Source organism: Rattus norvegicus, chromosome 1 (assembly GCF_036323735.1).
Source record: "Rattus norvegicus strain BN/NHsdMcwi chromosome 1, GRCr8, whole genome shotgun sequence".
Taxonomy (NCBI): domain Eukaryota; kingdom Metazoa; phylum Chordata; class Mammalia; order Rodentia; family Muridae; genus Rattus; species Rattus norvegicus.
Window position 1 is genome coordinate 129,215,188 of NC_086019.1, and position 18,059 is coordinate 129,233,246.

General features: G+C 43.9%; 1 long non-coding RNA gene across 1 annotated transcript in view; it reads left to right on the forward strand.

Annotated features, from left to right (window-relative positions):
* The window catches only part of LOC134485130 (uncharacterized), a 23,502-nt gene continuing 5,443 nt past the window's right edge, over positions 1 to 18,059 (forward strand). Inside the window, exon 1 of the long non-coding RNA XR_010063047.1 lies at positions 1 to 191. This is a non-coding gene — a long non-coding RNA (uncharacterized LOC134485130). The remainder of the gene's footprint in view (positions 192 to 18,059) is intronic.

Below are 18,059 nucleotides of genomic sequence, written 5' to 3' on the forward strand. Positions count from 1 at the left end.
CCTGTTTGTTATTATTCTTTCTGCCTCCTTCCCCCCACTGCTCTGCTCACTGTCTTTCTCCCCTGTCGTTTCCTGTTACTTTCCCTTCTGCCCGCCACTCATCTCTCAGGCTCTGAGAAGCAGGACTTTCATCCCTCCCCTGCTGGCCTCCGATGATAGAAGCTGCATTTGGAAGTTATACAGTATGCCAGGTAGGAACTCTCTCCTCCCAGGCCTCTATCCCAGCTGAAACACAGATGCCTGTCAGCAGTGGGGAGCACTGCTGGTACCTCAGGGGGGCCTGCACAGCTTGAGCAAGCCGTAGCCACAGAGGCAGGGCTCCTCATGCAGGTCCATCACACTACCCCGGGTGTGTGTGTGTGTGTGTGTGTGTGTGTGTGTGTGTGTGTGTGTGTGTGTGTGTTTGCAGAAGTGGTGTCTTCCTTGGTCTCCTTTCTTTTTGTTATTTTTCTCACAACCCTGGGAATAAGGGTATTCATGTACATCAGGGTTTGTTTGTCCTCTGAGTGGGCCAAGGCTCAGCCATTCTAATGTTGGGGTTGCCAAAGGTGCGAGAGTGTCACAGTAGGGGCCAGCTGAGGGTGAAGGCATGCATCTGAGGCAGGGTGGCGGGTGCGGCCTGGCTCGGCTGCAGCAACGTGGTGTTTAAATATTTATTTTTAGTGGCCGCTGGTTAAAGAGCAGTCTTCATTTTGGTGGGAGCAATCTTGAAAAGTAAAAATAAATCAGGTCTTTGCCCTGTCACTCATTAGACCAGAGCCTGTTGGGCGGACGCTGGACCCAGCACCCCATATTTCTAGGCTAAGTGCGGTGCCAGTGGGTGGAGGAGCTCTGGAGGACGCAGGTACAGGGGGACCACAGCCATTTCCCAGGTTTTGGGGGCCAGCTCATGCTTCAAGATGGGTTCCATTAGCCAGTTCCAGCCTAGGCTGGCTCTGGACAGAGAAATGATTGCTCCCCTTGGCTCTTGTGTTGGAGGGTGTGGCTTGCATGGCTGGTATGTCTTGGGGTCCTCAGTGGGACCGTCTGTGTGTTTCTGCTGAGCCTGGCATTACCACCGGGGAGAGCTTTCACAGGTCAAGTTTGTCCTTCTCAGAGGATGAGGGTAAAGGCTGGGCTGCTGCAGGCTGGGGGAGCCTGGAGGAGAGAGATCACAATGCTGCTGAGTTCTCTTAGGCCACACCAACATCTCTGAGTCATCGCTGCCACATATCAACACCCTTTTCAGGTGTGAAAACCGACTCAGTGGAGCCATGTCCCCAACCCAGAGCTGGGAATGGAATGTGGCTCAAACCCAGAGCTTGCTTTTCTACCCTCTACAGACCCTGTCCTTGTACAGAGTGTAGGGGACGGAGCTAGTCTCTTATCATCTCTCCTGCCATATGAAGATGCCACATGGGTCTGTCTTCTCTAGAGGAACAGCAACCAGACGCCATCTCAGAAGTGGACACTAGGCTCTTGCCAGACACTGAGCAACCTTGATCTTAGATGTCTAGTCCCCAGAACTGTGAGGAAATAGGTTTCTATGTTAAAGTATTTTAGACTCACTCGAACAACCAGACATCCTCTCTGGGAAGCCATTTCCTACCTGTAAAGTGAGTCCATGAGGTAACATGTATCCTTTGTATTAGACTCTGTGTGTATGTGTGTGTGTGTGTGTGTGCATGTGTCTGTGTCTGTGTGTGGATGTGCGTGTGTCTGTATGTATATGTGTGTGTGTATGTGTGTATATGTTTATGCGTGTATGTGTGTGTGTATTGTGTAAGTGTGTGTATGTGTGTGTGTAACTGTGTATAAGTGTGTGTAAGTGTGTGTATATGTGTGTATGTGTGTGTATGTGTGTGTGTATGATTATGTATATATACAGATACAGACTGTTTTATTAGCAAGCCTGAACAGCAGCAACATTCAGGATGGCAGTATCTGTAAGCTCTTTCCCAGGTATGTAGGGAATGAGGATTTGCCTCTCTAATGGGGCAAACTAAATGATCGCCGTGGGGACCAAGCTGAGGCTGAATGACTTCAGTTGCCTGTTTATCCTTTGTCTCCTGAAGACAGTGGGAAACAACAGCTCCTTCATCCCTGCAGGGGGAATCTCTGTTCAGCCACGGTGCATATGGTGGGGGCAGGGGCAGGGTTGGGAGCTGGTCTCAGCCAGTCAGTTCCTCTGGGTCTCATCCCCACTACCGCTAAAAGGAAAGCCCTTTGCATAAGCCTCAGGCAGGGCCAAACCCAGGTTGGGTCTCAGGTTTATCTTGGCAGCTTCACAGTAGATGATGTGTGGATTGTTGGTAAAAGAGACGCCCGGATCCATGCTGCAAGCAGTGTGAGTGACTGACTGACAGTCTTCATCCCTGGCCCACCAGAATGGCTGAAGCATTTACTGCCTCCAGGGCCGTGGACTGGGTGGATGCAGAGCACTTACCTGGCCAAGCTGTGGAAACAAAGGGGCTGTTCTTCAGCAGGACTGCTGAGCTGGTCCAACTATCTTTTGAACTTCTCTGCTGTGAGGGAGGTCCGTGATAGAGCCAAGGTAGCCAGAGTCCCTGGATTGAGCCACACCTGAAGCTTTCAACTCAGATATCTCAAGTTATATCAACCTCTAAGCCCCTGCTGGCTGGTTTGCATAGGGAAGCATCGTGATCCAAAGATCCTTCTGATACAAGAACAAAGTTTTTTTTTTTTTCTCCTTCAGTGCCTGGTAACCAATTCAGGGCCCCAGGCAAGCTAAGGAAGACGAACCTTTACCCACCTGCATCTGCTGTTGTGCCAAGCCCTGGGTCATGTGCTGGGGACCAAGGATGGGTGACACCCTCAGTTACACATGTCACCTGTGGGGCAGATCTGAGACATAGCCATGGTACCCTGTGTTGATTTTGGGGAAGGCAGAGCTGGGAGGGACTGTGCAGGGCTTTCCAGAGAAGGTGAATGAGGTTTTTTTTCAGAGACCAAAACCTGCTGGCAGAGCCTATGTGACTGCTGAGTACCAGTGTGTAGAAATAATACCAAAAGCAGAACTCTGTGCTAAAAATCTCTTGGCTGCTGCAGGGGCCCCAGGCCAGCCCTTCTGCCTGGAGTGCTGGCAGGAAGAGGCTTGGGGGAGACACAGGAAGACACTTGTGGCTGAGAGCACCAGGAGAAAGGAAGGGACAGAGCCATTTCTTTAAAGCCCCAGTTGGAAAGAAATGGCTTTCTTCTTGCAGGAATGCTGCTCCCTACGACTGGGGAAGGGGCAGATTCGTGCTGTGTTTTACTGATGCCTTGCTTGGGCCAAGCAGAGCCTGAGCAGGCTGATGTGCCCGCAGCTGGCCTGGCTGTACCCATACTACAACCGCTGTCTGGTTGGCCCTGCCTGGGCCCCGGCCTCCACATCCAGCCAGAGAAACTTGGCTGTGCTGCAGTTTTCAAAATAAAGTGGTTTTCATTTCATAGTCACAAGAGGTTACAAAATAGAACTGGGGCTGGTGCTTCTCATATTATTTATGCAATACTCCCCCCTTCCCGTCCCCAAGGCGAATCACAAAGGGGTCTTTGTTCTTGATAAGTTCAAAGTCAGCTCCTCCAAGTGGAAACTTGTGCGGGGTTGCAAGCAGGAGGCTGGGTTTTACAACGCCTGGCTGTCTTGTCAGAGCAGAAATATGGTCTGCAGCAGGGTTCCTGCAGGCCTCTGGCTGCAGGAGCCAGGTTTCTGGATTTCCAGTATGAACTGGGTGGATGGGGCACCGGGTTGGGGCAGAAGGGAGTCACTCACTGCAGCCTGCAAGGGCCCCAGTGCACCCTGTCCAAGAGCCTTTTTCCCCCATCTGCAGAGCAAAGCTTTCATTTACTGGTCTCAGTCAAAGGAGTCTGTACATGGCTTCAGGATGACTCTTATAGGAAGGGGAAGGGTCAGTACTCCATGCCCTAGCTTGTTCTTTTAAATGTCTGATAGTTTAAATGGCTTGGTATTGGTTTAAGGAAAAAGATATTTTAAATAAGCCAACCCTGGTGATAGAGGCTTGTAATCACCGCTATATTGGTGGGGGCAGAGGTGGGAGGAGAGTTAAGTATAAGGCCAGCTGTGGTGAGGATACAAGACAGAGTGACTTCCAGGTCAGCCTTGGAAACTTAGCAAAACCGTGTCTCCAAATAAACAATTTTTGGCAAGGGTTTGATACATTGCTAAGTGGTAGAAAAGTTTGTCTAGCCTGTACAAGGCCCCGGGTTCAATCCCCAGGCCTGGCAAACAAACAAAACCAGTTTAAGCAGAAGCTTGCTGATGCCTAAGTCCCTGGCCTCTGTGCGATCCCAGGCCCTAGAGGATTGCAAGAGTCTGGGACTCAGTCAAAGCTACAGGGCCCTGTGCAGCCTTGAGCAGGGCAGCCAGCCATTCTCAGTCTAGACTGTCCCTCTGGAAAGTAGAGTCCTTATGTGAGTGAAGCCCCAGCCGAGGGTCCACAGCGCATAGGGACTCAGAAGCCACCCCACCCTGGGCATCTACTGCTTGTTGGAGCCAGCCTTGCTAAGCATTGCCACTGAGAGAAAGCATAGCTGGGACTCAGCCTTGTCAGCCCTGAGCTGGGACACTCTACTTCGGACACTGCAATGGACGCATTCTCCCAACATCCTGAAGAAAAGCCTCCAAGTTCAGCAAAGTGGCCTCTTCTCTTTGACCTGGAGTCAGAGAGTACATGAATACACAGTGTGCTTGACTACACACTCCTTGATCCCATGCTTGGGGCTGGGGGCTCCATTTTGGAACCTCACTGCTGATGACCTTGAACCTGGCCCCTTCTTGCTCTATTCCTGGAGATCTGAATAGCTGTGTAGACCCTGGGCCCATGCTACTGAATTTTCACTGTAGCCTCATGCTAGACAACCTGGACACTTAGGATGGGGCAGGAAAATGGTACATCCCAACCACCTCCATGTGGTTATTCTTGGAATATTATCGGTCCCCTGCTCTATCCCAAGCGGAGGAGATGGTAAGATGCTTAGCTCAGGAAATCCTTTGACCAGAGCAAAGAAAACAGGAAGGTTTGCGGCTTTCAATATGCCTTAGGATAGAAATGCCCCAAATGAAAATGGCGGTCTCGTCCTTTGCCCCAGGGATGAAATGCTTGCCCTTGCAAGGGCAATGCTCGTGTTTTGCCCTCTGGATCCCTATGCAGAATGCTCTCGGGACTGGATTTTCAGAGCCAACAAACTGGCCGGGGCGGAAGAGGGGCACTGACTGCTACTGTCCCTGAATACCCCAGCCTCAATTAGGTTCAAGGGAAGAAAAGTCAGACACAGAAGAGCGCTGTACTGACTTGTTTTATACAAAATAGACACAAGGTATAGCCATCGAAGAGAAGGGAACATCAATTGAGAAATGGCTTCTGTAAGATCTGGGTGCAGGTAAGCTTGTAGGGAGGGCATTTTCTTAATTAGTGATTGACAGGGGAGGGCCTGAGGTCCTGAGGTCTATAAGAAAGCAGGCTGAGTAAGCCAGGGGGAGCAAGCTAGTAAGCAGCATCCCTCCACAGCCTCTCTTTTAGAAGGAATAGGACTACCAAAAAGTAGCTTTTCATCAACAAAAGGAAAGTCAGCTGTTGGACTAAGACTGGGAGCCTGTGCTCCTCTTTTGGAAAAGCCGAAGATGAATTTGTGCGTCTCGAGAGTGAGGCTGGGACAAGGCAGAGGACCAAGAGTGGAGTTAGAAATTCAGAGATTTCCTCCACCTCTCTGAAGAGACAGAGCTATCCCTGGTCGATGTGGAGCATGGTGGGAGGGGAAAGGAGAAGGAAGGGCTGACTCAGAGAGCGCAGAGTCTGACTGCTTTCCCCAGATCTGGACCCAGTACCCTCAATCTTTCCAGATTGATCCCAGAGTCCCGTAGAGCCGACGCCAGGCCCAGACACAGGTTTCTGGTAAGGCCTCTCCTCTCCACAGACTTCTCAGAATCGGCTTGTACTGTGGTCACTAGACTGTGGGCAAATTCTGGGGACAGGGGATATTGCCTCTTGTCACCATTGTGGTGGCAATAAGATCTGTTTAGGTCTGGATCATTCAGGGACACTGAAGACATTTGTCACAGTCAAAGGTCATTCTATAAAAAGTGCGTCTCAGGGGTGGGGCCCCTGTTGGTGCTAATTTACGTGGAAATAGCTGTTTCTGTAGGTTGGTTTCTGCATCACCAGAAAGGCCACTGTGGAAATGTGGTTTCTGTGACCTCAGGCTGGTTACCTCAGGCTGGTTATCTCAGCTGTAGTGCTGAGATGCTGCACGCTATCTAGGCCCGCCCATCCAATATGGCCCTCTGCAACGAAAGGACAGAGCCTGACTCTGCCCATTTCATGCAAAGTGAAATGGAGACACCCAGATTTTGCCAGGGATAAGACTGGGACTATGAGCCAGGCCATGCATGCTGCCTCCAAGACTAGGTGACCTTGTTTGTGGTGGAAGGACCACAATCTCTTACAGCTTTACGTCACAGGGAGCAGGGGCCTGCTGTAATCAAGCATCCATCACCTACATTGCTTTACTCAGTCTGTATGCCATGTCCACATGCTAGGTGTGATGGTTCATTTCCATAGCCATCTGTGCAGGGACCCACCTTTAGGAGGGTCTGTAGGGCCATTTTCTGCAAGAATTAATTAGGGAAGTAGATCCTTTCCCAGAGTGGGGGAGTGGGTGGCACTTTCCAGGGTGGGATACCAGCTCTGAAGACATCCAAGGAAAAGACGGTGCTGCCTAACTGTCTGTCACTGCCACTTTCTCTTTTTGAGGAAATAGAGCTATTTACTCTTATGTAAACATTACATGGTACATGGATTGTATCAACTGGATTGCACCCCATAAATATTTACATTTATGTTCATATATATCCATTAAATGGTACCCTTTTAAAAAAAGATTTATTTTATGTATTCTTCTGACCAGAAGAGGTCATCAGATCCCATTACAGATGGTTGTGAGCTACCATGTGGTTGCTGGGAATTGAACTCAGGACCTCTGGAAGACCAGGCAGTGCTCTTAGCTGTGGAGCCATCTCTCCAGCTCTATGGTACTTTTTAAAATTTTATTTCTTTATTTTATTTTATTTCTTTACATCCTGTTTGTGTCCCTTCTCTCCTCTTCTCCCACTCCTCCCAGTCCCACCCTTACAAGTCCCTCCCCCCACTACCCCACATGAAGACCAAGCTGGACATCAGCTGCAAATGTGTACAGGGCCTGGGTCCAGTCCTTGCAGACTCTTTGGTTGGTGGTTCAGTCTCCATGAGCCCCCATGGTCCCAGGCTAGTTGACTTTATACATCTTCTTGTGGTGTCCTTGACCCCTCTAGCTTTTTCAATTCTATCCCCTATTCTTCCACAAAACTCCCTGAAATCTGCCTGACGTTTGGCTATGGGTCTCTGCATCTGTTTCCATCAACTGCTGAAGCCTCTCAGAGGACAGTTATGCTAGGCTCCTGTCTGCAAGCTTAGCAGAGTATTAATAGTGGCAGGGATTGGCTCTTTCACATGGGGTGGGTCTCAAGTTGGGCCAGCCATTGGTTGGCTGATCCCTCAATCTCTGCTCTGTCTTTATCCCTGTGAATCTTGTAGGCAAGACAAATTTTGGGTTGATAGTTTTATGGGTGGGTTGATGTCCCTTTCTCTCCACTGAAATTGCTGCTTGGCTACAAGGATTGGTTACTTTAGTCTCCATATCTCCCACTGGTATGAATCTCAGCTAGGGTCACCCTATAGACTCCCCAGAGCCTCCCCTATCCCAGGTCTCTAGTTACTCCCAGAGATGTGTCCCACTGACTGCAGCTCTTGCTCCCAGCCCTCTCCCACATCCCCTCTCCCCACGCCTGATCCTCAGCCCCTCCCTCACCCAATTCTCTCCCTCATTCACCTCTGGCGACCATTTTGCTTCACCTTCTGAATGAGATTCACATATCCTTTCTTGGGCCCACCTTATTACTTAGTTACTTTGGGTCTGTGGATTGTAGCATGGTTACCCTGTACTTTATGGCTAGTGTCCACTTGTGAGAACACCCAGTGTGTCTCTCTGGGTTTGGGTTACCTCACTCAGACTATTCCAAACTTCCAGTCAGTTGACTGCAAATTTGACTATGTCTTTGTTTTGATAGCTGAATAGTATTGCATTGTGTAGACGTACCACGTTTTCTTTATCCATTCTTTGGTTGAGGGACATCTAGCTTGTTTCCAGTTTCTGGCTATTAAGAATAAAGCTGCTATGAACATAGTTGAGCACATGTACCTGCGGTATGGTAGAGCATCTTGGACATATGCCCAGGAGTGGTATAGCTGGGTCTTGGGATAGAACTATTCCCAATTTTTCTGAGAAACCACAAAATTGATTTCCAAAGTGACTGTGCACGTTTTCACTCCCACCAGCAATGAAGGAGTGTTTCCCTTGCTCCACATTCTCAACGGCATGTGCTGTCACTTAAGTTTTTGATCGTATCCATGCTGATGGGCTTAAGATGGACTCTTAGAGTCATTTTGAGTTGCATTTCCCTGGTAACTAAGAACTTTGAACGTTTCTTTAAGTGTTTCCTGGCCACTAGAGACTCCTCTGTTGAGAATTCTGGTTAGATCTGTGCCCTATTTTTAAATCAAGTTATTTGGTTTGTTGGCGTCTAATCTCTTGAGTTCTTTATACATTTTGGATATTAGTCCTCTGTTGGATGTAGGGTTGGTGAAGATCTTTTCCCATTCTGTAGGCTGCTGTTTTGTTCGATTGATGCTGTCCTTAGCCTTGCAAAAAGCTTTTCAGCTTCATGAGGTTCTGTTTGTTAATTGTTGATAGTGGCTGTGCTCTGTTCAGGAAGTCGTCTCCTGTGCCAATGTGTTCAAGATAGTTCTCTATTTTCTCTTCTATTACATTTAATGTGTCTGGTTTTAATGTTGAGGTCTTTGATCCACTTGCACTTCAGTTTTGTGCAGGGTGATAAATAAGAATCTATTTGTGTTCTTCTACAAGCAGACACCCAGTTAGACCAGCACTATTCATTGAAAACACTTTCTTTTCTCCATTGTATGATTTTGGCTTCTTTGTCACAAATCAAGTGTCTGTAGGTATGTGGGTTTATTTCTGAGTCTTCAATTCTATTCAGTTGATCAATCTGTCTGTTTTTATGCAGATTCAATGTGGGTTTTTTTTTTTATTAGTATCGCTCTGTAGTATAGCTTGAAATCAGGGATGGTGATACCCCCAGAAGTTCTGTTATTATACAGGATTCTTTTACTATCTTCAGGTTTTTATTTCTATACAAAGTCGAGGATTGTCCTTTCAAGGTTTGTAAAGAATTGTGCTGGAATTTTGATGGGAATTGCATTGTATCTGTAGATTGCTTTTGATAAAATGGCTGTTTTTACTGTGTTAATCCTACCGATCCGTGAGAATTGGAGATCTTTCCATCTCCTGATACCTTCCCCAATTTCTTTCTTTAGGGACTTATCATACCTTGCTTGGCTAGAGTTACACCAAAATATTTTTTATTATTTGTGGCTATTGTAAAGGGTGTTGTTTCCCTTATTTCTTTCTCAGCCTGTTTATCTTTTGTATAAAGAAGGGCTATTTTTTTTTTAGTTAATTTTGTTTCTAACCACTTTCCTGGAGGTGTTTATCAGCTGTAGGATTTCCCTGGTAGAAGTTTTGGGGTCACTTACGTATAGTATCATATCATCTGTAAACAGTGATACTTTGATTTCTTTTTTCCAATTAATATCTCTTTGATCTTCCTTAGTTGTCTTCTTGCTCTAGGTAGAACTTCAAGTAATACATCAACTAGAGAGGGAATGGGCAGCCTTTTTTGTCCCTGATTTAGTGGAAATGTTTTAAGTTTCTCTTCATTTAATTTGGCATTAAAACCCAAATATAGGGTTTGCCTTGCTGTATATTGCTTTTATTATGTTTATGTATGTGCCTTGTATCCCAGTCTCTCCAAGACTTTTAACAGGAGGGGATGTTGGATTTTGTCAAAGGTTTTTTTCAGCATCTAATGAGTTGATCATGTGATTTTTAAAAGTTTCTTTTTAATATGGTGGATTGCATTGATGGATTTTTGTATATTGAACCATCCCTTCATAACTGGGATGGCCTACTTGAGCATGGTGGGTAAGCTTTTTGAGATATTCTTAGATTTAGTTTGGGAATGTTTAATTGAGTATTTTGTGTCAGTGTGTATAAGGGAAATTGGTCTGAAATTCTCTTTCTTTGCTGAGTTTTCCTGTGGTTTCAGTGTCAGGGTGACTGTGGCACTGAGTTTGACAATGTCTCTTCTGTTTCTATTTTGTGGAATAGTTTGAGGAGTATTGGTGTGCACTCTTCTTTAAAGCTCTGGTAGAATTCTGCACAAAAACCATCTGGCCCTAGGCTTTTTGGCAGAGGAGACTTTAATTGACTCCTTCTATTTCCTTAGGGGTTATAGACTATTTACATAGTTTACCTGATCTTGATTTAACTTTGGTAAGTGGTATCTATCTGGAAATTTCTTTTAGATTTTCCAATTTTATGGAGTATAAGCTTTTGAAGGAACACCTAATGATTCTTTGAATTTCCTCAGTGTCTGTTATGTCTCCTTTTTGATTTCTGAATTTTTAAGCTTGAATCTTGTCTCTCTGCCTTTTAGTTAGTTTGGCTAAGAGTTTATCTATTTTGTTAATTTTCTCAAAGAACCAGCTCTTGGTTTCATTGAGTCTTATATTGTTTTCTTTGTTTCTAATTTATTGATTTTAGCCCTGGTTTTGATTATTTCCTGCCATCTACTTCTCTTGGGTGTGTTTGTTTCTTTTTGTTTGAGAACTTTGAGGTATACTTTTAAATTGCTAGTATCAGAGCTCTCTAATTTCTTTATGAAGGCCCTTAGTGCTGTGAACTTTCCTCTTATCACTGCTTTAATTATGTCCCATAAGTTTGGATATGTTGTGCCTTCATTTTCACTGAAATGATAAAGTTTTTAATTTCTTTCTTTATTTCTTCTCTGACTTGAAGATCATTGAATTATTTGTTCAGTTTCTATTAGTTTGTAGGCTTTCTGTTGTTGTTGAAGTCCAGATTTAATTAATCGTGTTCTGATAAAATACAAGGAGTTATTTCAATTTTCTTGTATCTGTTGAGGCTTGCTTTGTGGGGAGCTATATGTCAATTTTGGAGAAGGTTCTGTGAGACGCTAAGAAGAAGGTATATTGTTTTGTATTGGGTGAAATGTTCTGTAGATATCTGTTAAACTCTGTTAGTTTCGTTGTTTCTCTGTTTAGTTTCTGTCTCAAAGACCTGTCCATTGGTGAGAATGAGGTGTTGAATCTCCCCATAATTACTGTGGGATGTTTGATGTATGGTTTAAGCTTTAGTAATGCTTCTTTCACCATTCCACAATGCCCTTGTGATTGGAGCATAGATGTTCAGAATTGAAACATCATCTTGGTGGATATTTTTCCTTTGATGAGTTTGAAGTCTCCTTCCCTGTGTTCCTTGATTAATTTTAGTTGAAAGTCTATTTTATTAGCTATTAGAGTGGTTACTCCAGCTTGTTTCTTGCATTCACTTGCTTGGAAAATTTTTTACAGCCCTTTACTATGAGGTAATATCTATCTTTATTGCTGAGGTGTGTTTCTTGAATGCAGCACAATGATAGATCCTGGTTTTGCATTCATTCTCTTAGGCTATGCCCCCCCCCCTTTTTTTTAAAGTATGAAATAGAGTTTACTTAGGGCATGGGGAAGGGAGTTTATCAGGTAAAGACTGAGAAAGTCAGAGAGAGAAAGAGAGAGAGAGAGAGAGAGAGAGAGAGAGAGAGAGAGAGAGAGAGAGGAAGAAGAAGAAGAGGAGGAGGAGGAGGAGGGGGTGGGAAACTGACCATGAACACGTGAAGAGAAAGAGAGAGGAGGGGAATGTGTGTGTGTGTGTGTGTGTGTGTGTGTGTGTGTGTCTGTGTGTGTGTGTGTGTGTGTGTGTCTGTGTGTGTCTGTGTGTGTTTGTGTATGCTTCCCTTATTTTGTTCTGGCTTGTGTATTATTTAGTTCCTTTGTTTTCTTGGGTGTAGTTAACTTTTTTGGGTTGGAGTTTTCTCAAGTATTTTTGGTAGGGCTAGGTTTGTGGATAGACATTGCTTAAATTTTGTCTTGGAATACATTGTTTTTTCCATGTAGGTAATAGTTTTGCCTGCTATAGCAGTAGAGGTTGGCATCTGTGGTATTTTAGAGATTGCAAGACATCTCTCTGTCCAGGCCCTCCTGGCTTTTAGAGTATCTGTTGAGAAGTCTGGTGTAATTCTGACAGGACTGCCTTTGTATATTACTTGGCCTTTTTCCCTTGCAGCTTTTAATTTTTTTCTTTGTTCTTTAGATTTAGTGTTGTGATTATTATATGGCAAGAGGCTTTTCTTTTCTGGTCCAATCTATTTGGTGTCCTGTAAGCTTCTATGTTTATAGGCATCTCTTTCTTTAGGCTGGGGAAATTTTGTTGAAAACATTTTCTGGTCCTTGGAGCTAGGACTCTTCAGCTTTGTCTATTCCCATGATTCTTACGTTAGACATTTTCATGGTATCCCTGATTCCTGGATGTTTTGTGTCAGGATTTTTTTAGATTTAACATTTTCTTTGACTGATGTATCATTTTTCTTCTTTTCTCATTCATATACAAATTTGATTTATTATTATTTTTATTGGTTATTTTATTTACTTACATTGGATCTTTTTCTATCCTCCTTCTTCACCTGATGTCTTCCATCGCCTGTGTTCTGTTAGTGATGCTTGTGTCTGTAGCTCCTGTTCTCTTCCCTAGGTTTTCCATCTCCAGGATTACCTCAGTCTGTGTTTTCTTTATTGCTTCGATTTCCATTTTCAGGTCTTGAGCAGTTGTATTCATTTCTTTCACCTGTTTAATTGTATCTTTGTGTGTTTCTTTAAGGGACTTATTCATTTCCTCTTTAAAGACACCTATCATTTTTATAAGGTTGGATTTAAGGTCATTTTTCTTGTTCTTTGGTTGGGTTAGGATATCCAGGGCTTGCCAGAGAGGGATAGCTTTGCTCTGAAGGTGTATATTGCCCTGGATCTTGTGGATTGTGTTCTTATGTGGGCCTTTAGCCATCTGGTTGTCCCAGGATGTTCCTGGTGTAGCAGGTATCAGGAAGGTGAGCCTAATCTGGGTATTCCCCATGCAGCAGGCCTCCTGTGGGCAGCCTTGGATGTTCTTGGTGTAGCAGGCCTGATGTTCCTTGTGTGGTGGGCCTGGTGGAGGCTGGTGGAGTGTTGGCCGGACAATGGAGCTGGTGGACAGCAAGCAGCTAGTGCAGGGCAGCTGGGCTGACATTCGCTTTCTGCTGGTGAGTATAACTGTCCCCTTTGCTGTCAGCACTGTCCTTCTTGGCACCAGACCACCATGTTGTGCTTTCCAACATGGACTGAAGACCAGCAACTTTCTCAGAAACTGTCATTGCCAGACTGCTATTGCCAAATCATCCAAGTACCCAGTTCTCAGCCCCTTCTTTGTGCAGACGGCCATAGCTGGACTATTCATCTCCTAGTGTGTAAGCTGCTCTAGCAAGTGTCCTTTTATAGCATGCGCGTGCACGCACGCGCGCGCGCGCACACACACACACACACACACACACACACACACACACACACACTCCAGAGTGAAAGGGTAATATAAACCCCATTTGTCTCCATTTTGAGAACCAGACCTGATTTCAAAAAAGGCATAAGGCACCAGCTTCAAGAATAGACCATAAGTCCCAGAAACTAAGCCATAATACACCTTCTTTAGGAACAGATCATAAAATCCAGAACAAGATCAGAAAACTTTCTCCCAAAGAATAGCCTGGGGATAACCACAAAAATGGGGAAATATCTCAGAATGGGCCATTTGCGCTGGACAGCCCTATTTTATTGCTTGGTTGAATGTTTATAACATAGGAATGTAGACCACTGATCACCTGTGACCCTCCTAATACCCACCAATGAGATTTTAGCTTACCTAATCCCACTAAAGAGTTCCCCCAGTTTCCTATAAGAAGGTCTGTGTCCCTTTGTCTAGGGTCACCATTTCAAAGAATGGTTGATCCTATATGCTGGTCGTTTCTGCAGAATAAACTCTTTGTTTTTGGATACTATTTGAGTCTGGTGTCTTCCTTCAGTGATTTTCGGACCCTTACAAGAGAACCCTGCTCAATATAGATGTGGTATTCACAGTGGCTCTAGAAAACACAGAACTGTAAGGATGCATTTGAGCTTGATGCTACCTGGAGCTGACTTTCCAACTCAACTAAAAGCACACTGGAGACCTGTGCTATGAACTGTTCAAGGAACTCTGTAAGACAAAGGCATCTGGGGGCTGGGGATTTAGCTCAGTGGTAGAGCGCTTACCTAGGAAGCGCAAGGCCCTGGGTTCGGTCCCCAGCTCTGAAAAAAAGAACCAAAAAAAAAAAAAAAGACAAAGGCATCTGGTACTCCTAAGTTGCCTCTTGTGGACATCAATGAATTTAGCAATTCTACGTAGAAAACTTTAACATTTCTGGAAAACTTAAGGCATGTGATGATGCTGGCTGGTTGCTTCCAGAATTTTGGTTAAAGCAACACAGACACCATTCTGCTTAGAGAACTTCCAGATCCAGGTGCGCAGAATCAACCTACAGGTTTTTGAGTGTCCTGGAGGAAACCTTCTCCCCAGCAGCCAGCAGACTCAGGTTGCAAACCCAAACCCTCATCATACAGTTGGCTGTCCTCAAATGCAACCTGAAGCCTCAGCTTTGACAGTGGTTGACAATTAAATGAGGGCACCAAGGCCATGCCTTGTGCTCCATGCCTTTAATACCATCCATGGGGGGCAGAGGCAAAAGGATCTCTCTGAAGTTGAGGCCAGCTTGGTCTACATAGCAAGTTCCAGGGTAGCTAGGACTACATAGTGAGATCCTGTCTAAATATTTAAAAGCAAACAAACAAGCAAACAAGTAAGAAATAAAATGAAGGCATTGATTGGAAAAGAGAGGAATTCTAGCATATGGCACAGAAGCACATGAGTGGACCATTGGGTCTGGATTTGATATTGCAATTCGCGCTGTTAAAAAAGAGATGCCAACTCAAAAAAGATAAGGAAGGACACTTCATATTCATCAAAGGAAAAATCCACCAAGATGAACTCTCAATCCTAAATATCTATGCCCCAAATACAAGGGCACCTACATATGTAAAAGAAACCTTACTAAAGCTCAAAACACACATTGCACCTCACACAATAATAGTGGGAGATTTCAACACCCCACTCTCATCAATGGACAGATCATGGAAACAGAAATTAAACAGAGATGTAGACAGACTAAGAGAAGTCATGAGCCAAATGGACTTAACGGATATTTATAGAACATTCTATCCTAAAGCAAAAGGATATACCTTCTTCTCAGCTCCTCATGGTACTTTCTCCAAAATTGACCATATAATTGGTCAAAAAACGGGCCTCAACAGGTACAGAAAGATAGAAATAATCCCATGCGTGCTATCGGACCACCACGGCCTAAAACTGGTCTTCAATAACAATAAGGGAAGAATGCCCACATATACGTGGAAATTGAACAATGCTCTACTCAATGATAACCTGGTCAAGGAAGAAATAAAGAAAGAAATTAAAAACTTTTTAGAATTTAATGAAAATGAAGGTACAACATACCCAAACTTATGGGACACAATGAAAGCTGTGCTAAGAGGAAAACTCATAGCGCTGAGTGCCTGCAGAAAGAAACAGGAAAGAGCATATGTCAGCAGCTTGACAGCACACCTAAAAGCTCTAGAACAAAAAGAAGCAAATACACCCTGGAGGAGTAGAAGGCAGGAAATAATCAAACTCAGAGCTGAAATCAACCAAGTAGAAACAAAAAGGACCATAGAAAGAATCAACAGAACCAAAAGTTGGTTCTTTGAGAAAATCAACAAGATAGATAAACCCTTAGCCAGACTAACGAGAGGACACAGAGAGTGCGTCCAAATTAACAAAATCAGAAATGAAAAGGGAGACATAACTATAGATTCAGAGGAAATTCAAAAAATCATCAGATCTTACTATAAAAACCTATATTCAACAAAACTTGAAAATCTTCAGGAAATGGACAATTTCCTAGACAGATACCAGGTATCGAAGTTAAATCAGGAACAGATAAACCAGTTAAACAACCCCATAACTCCTAAGGAAATAGAAGCAGTCATTAAAGGTCTCCCAACCAAAAAGAGCCCAGGTCCAGACGGGTTTAGTGCAGAATTCTATCAAACCTTCATAGAAGACCTTATACCAATATTATCCAAACTATTCCACAAAATTGAAACAGATGGAGCCCTACCGAATTCCTTCTATGAAGCCACAATTACTCTTATACCTAAACCACACAAAGACCCAACAAAGAAAGAGAACTTCAGACCAATTTCCCTTATGAATATCGACGCAAAAATACTCAATAAAATTCTGGCAAACCGAATTCAAGAGCACATCAAAACAATCATCCACCATGATCAAGTAGGCTTCATCCCAGGCATGCAGGGATGGTTTAATATAAGGAAAACCATCAACGTGATCCATCATATAAACAAACTGAAAGAACAGAACCACATGATCATTTCATTAGATGCTGAGAAAGCATTTGACAAAATTCAACACCCCTTCATGATAAAAGTCCTGGAAAGAATAGGTATTCAAGGCCCATACCTAAACATAGTAAAAGCCATATACAGCAAACCAGATGCTAACATTAAACTAAATGGAGAGAAACTTGAAGCAATCCCACTAAAATCAGGGACTAGACAAGGCTGCCCACTCTCTCCCTACTTATTCAATATAGTTCTTGAAGTTCTAGCCAGAGCAATCAGACAACAAAAGGAGATCAAGGGGATACAGATCGGAAAAGAAGAGGTCAAAATATCACTATTTGCAGACGACATGATAGTATATTTAAGTGATCCCAAAAGTTCCACCAGAGAACTACTAAAGCTGATAAACAACTTCAGCAAAGTGGCTGGGTATAAAATTAACTCAAATAAATCAGTTGCCTTCCTCTATACAAAAGAGAAACAAGCCGAGAAAGAAATTAGGGAAACGACACCCTTCATAATAGACCCAAATAATATAAAGTACCTCGGTGTGACTTTAACCAAGCAAGTAAAAGATCTGTACAATAAGAACTTCAAGACACTGAGGAAAGAAATTGAAGAAGACCTCAGAAGATGGAAAGATCTCCCATGCTCATGGATTGGCAGGATTAATATAGTAAAAATGGCCATTTTACCAAAAGCAATCTACAGATTCAATGCAATCCCCATCAAAATACCAATCCAATTCTTCAAAGTGTTAGACAGAACAATTTGCAAATTCATCTGGAATAACAAAAAACCCAGGATAGCTAAAGCTATCCTCAACAATAAGAGGACTTCAGGGGGAATCACTATCCCTGAACTCAAGCAGTATTACAGAGCAATAGTGATAAAAACTGCATGGTATTGGTACAGAGACAGACAGATAGACCAATGGAATAGAATTGAAGACCCAGAAATGAACCCACACACCTATGGTCACTTGATTTTTGACAAAGGAGCCAAAACCATCCAATGGAAAAAAGATAGCATTTTCAGCAAATGGTGCTGGTTCAACTGGAGGGCAACATGTAGAAGAATGCAGATCGATCCATGCTTATCACCCTGTACAAAGCTTAAGTCCAAGTGGATCAAGGACCTCCACATCAAACCAGACACACTCAAACTAATAGAAGAAAAACTAGGGAAGCATCTGGAACACATGGGCACTGGAAAAAATTTCCTGAACAAAACACCAATGGCTTATGCTCTAAGATCAAGAATCGACAAATGGGATCTCATAAAACTGCAAAGCTTCTGTAAGGCAAAGGACACGGTGGTTAGGACAAAACGGCAACCAACAGATTGGGAAAAGATCTTTACCAATCCTACAACAGATAGAGGCCTTATATCCAAAATATACAAAGAACTCAAGAAGTTAGACCGCAGGGAAACAAATAACCCTATTAAAAAATGGGGTTCAGAGCTAAACAAAGAATTCACAGCTGAGGAATGCCGAATGGCTGA